We start from the raw sequence: 2,833 nt of genomic DNA, 5'->3' as shown, positions 1-2,833 counted from the left end.
CCAAAATGTTACATTTGATTAAGACATGTAAACCACATAACCCCAAAGGGGACATTTAACATAGCAGGCTGCATTTGTTCAGTTACATTGTCTAATACCAGTCGTAGCAAGTTTTCCTGTTTATCAAGTGCACTGTTTCATGCCAGCATATGTACTCTTTCTCTAGACACTGTTGTAGGCAAAATGTCTGGGTCCAAATGATCTTAAGAAGAATTTATAACTGTAAGGCATACAGAAGAAGTGTTGAAATACACAGTAACTCTTTTGAACTTACAATGGTGATTTATTAAGAAGCTGAAGTATGATAGGGGAGTTTTAATGCATGGGTTGACCTAAAATCACAACTAGCCTTGTTTAATAACATGTTAATCCTAGAGTTGCCACCCATCCTGTATTTTACATAATCACAACCAGCTGACATCAACACCACTGTGGAAAATTAGTTGGGGGGGGGTAGCTCTGACAACTCAAACATCCTGGGAGCCTCTGCCCATATTAATACATGCCTGAGCATGCTAATGCGCCTCTGACCAACCCTACTGATATGCAATTATGAAGCTGATAGGCAAGGCCGCTCCTGGCCAAATTGGGGCCCTAAGCAGAATTTTATTTTGAGCCCCCCCCCCCCCCCCATTACAAAATGCAGTTAACAAAACATTCAATAACTGATAATCAGGGCCGTTGAAAAATTTGATCTCCAGTCCACATCTAGACAGAATTATCCTCTCTTCTGTCTCATGATTAGCAGGGTAGCAGCTGGGGTGTTTATACCACAAAGTTTTTCTTTTTTATTTCAACAACAGACCCACCTTCACGTGAAGCAGTGGCCTCTTGTTTTGCCTTTTTCTTTCTTTTGCTGTTTGGAGGTCATCTCCCCACCTGCATGGATCTAACTGCCTGTCGGCGCATTTGACCAGTGATTGGTCAGATGCTTCGTGCTGTCAATCATTGTGGCGACGCTTGCAGTGTCAGATTACTCGTGACTTGGTTCTCTACAAGTGCCTCACGCCAGCGATGCGCATCCTTTGTGCATTTGCAGAGAATGCATCCCCTTGCGGAAAATGGGGCCCTCCATGGATTGTGGAGCCCTACACACAGCGCGTGTTCTGAATGTAGAGAGGGGCGGTGCTGCTGATAGGGGTAGTTACATACAATTGTAGGATGACATAAATGTATGCTTTGTTCACTCACAATTGGCTTTGTGGTTTGAACTTTCTTCTTACCACCTTCAGCTATGGAAGAAACTAACCTTGCTGGATGTACTGTGTTTGAATGCTAGAGATTATTGCTCTAGTTGACATGAGAACCTGTCAATATAGCTTCCTTCTTATTGTTAATCAGTCAAGAATTTCACGTTCACATAAATTCAAAAGTTAAAAAAGTAAATCTGCATATTTATTGTCACGCCCACCTCGTCCGATCCTTGTGTGTGCCACGCCCCCTCATCATCCACGTGTTCTTCCCTGATTGTGCCCACCTGTTCCCTGTTATATCAACTTGTCTCTTGTATATCAGTTTTATATCAGTCTTGCCCTGTCTGATGTCAGTCATTGTTGTAATGTGCATCGCTGTACCCCCCGTCATCCCTAATAAACTCTCGTTTTCCCGTCTTCCGCCTACCTGCCTCGTCCTTCGCCTGTTCGGCGCAGATCTCGACATTTATTATTTAGGGAGATATTCCCAGTCATTTTGTATAATGGCCTAGCCAATGACCTGTGTCACTGCCTGCTATGTCCACTTGAGCCTTCTCCCTGTTACTCATTTTTCTTAGCCCTCGTTCCTAACCCTTGTGTCACTCCCAGCTGTCTCTCGCTATAACTCCCCTGTTAGTCTAGTATATAAGTGCTTCCCAGTCCTGTGTTCCCCAGTCCAGTAATTGACTTGTTCCCTTGAGATGCTTGTGCCCTTCCTTGCTGCAGTCCTCCTATTTTGATCCCTCACAATCTTGTTTATTTCCAGTTTATGTCTGTTGATCTCAATAAACCCCCTTTTGTTTCACCACAATGCCTGCCCTGGAGTCCTTTGCCATTCATGTCGTGACAGCCTGTCTGTTTGGTTGTTTTTTAAATCGATAAGTAGTATAATTTAATGGATTGCCATTAAAGTCTGCTTCAATCCCTGAGGTGGCAGGTACACCAGAGAGCACAAACACTAAATCAGCCTCACTCCTGGTGTCATGCCTTCCATAGCACAGAGGGAAAAAAGTTTTTGCATGTGGCACCTTGTCTCAGGAATCCTCAGCCCATGGTGATGTCCTCACAACCAGCACCTGTCACCTCCAATAAAGGTCATGGGGCTTGATGTGGTATAGCTTCCACGGTGAATATGGTGGCAGTCACTGATAGCCAGCAATGTGTTCCTGACATTGCCTGAATTTACCACGTTATTTGGCAGTTTTAACTAAGTTAAGTTCAGTTTGTTTAAATGGGTTTTTAACAAGGAGTATTAGCAGAAAGCAATTTATAGAGCCCCATGCTGGAGGTCTCTCCCAAATACTGTTGTGCTCCCCTGCTACTTCCATATCCTCTTCGCCCTCCTCTCTGCTGCAACACCAGCATGCATCCTGACATTTCCTCCTTTTCCCTGCCACACTAGCATACATCCTGATATCTCCTCCTTTTCCCTGTCACACCAGCATGCATTTGGGCATCTCCTCCTCTCCCCCATCACACCAGCATACATCCGGACATCTCCTCCTCTTCCCCATCACACCAGCATACATCCGGACATCTCCTTCTCTTCCCCATCACACAAGCATGCATCTGGACATGTTTTCCACTCCTTTTCTCCCACACGCCACACCACCATTCATCCAGACATCTCCTCCTCTCCT

The sequence above is a fragment of the Brienomyrus brachyistius genome, chromosome 2 (genome assembly GCF_023856365.1).
Source record: "Brienomyrus brachyistius isolate T26 chromosome 2, BBRACH_0.4, whole genome shotgun sequence".
Lineage (NCBI taxonomy): Eukaryota > Metazoa > Chordata > Actinopteri > Osteoglossiformes > Mormyridae > Brienomyrus > Brienomyrus brachyistius.
This window is presented reverse-complemented; position numbering follows the sequence as displayed.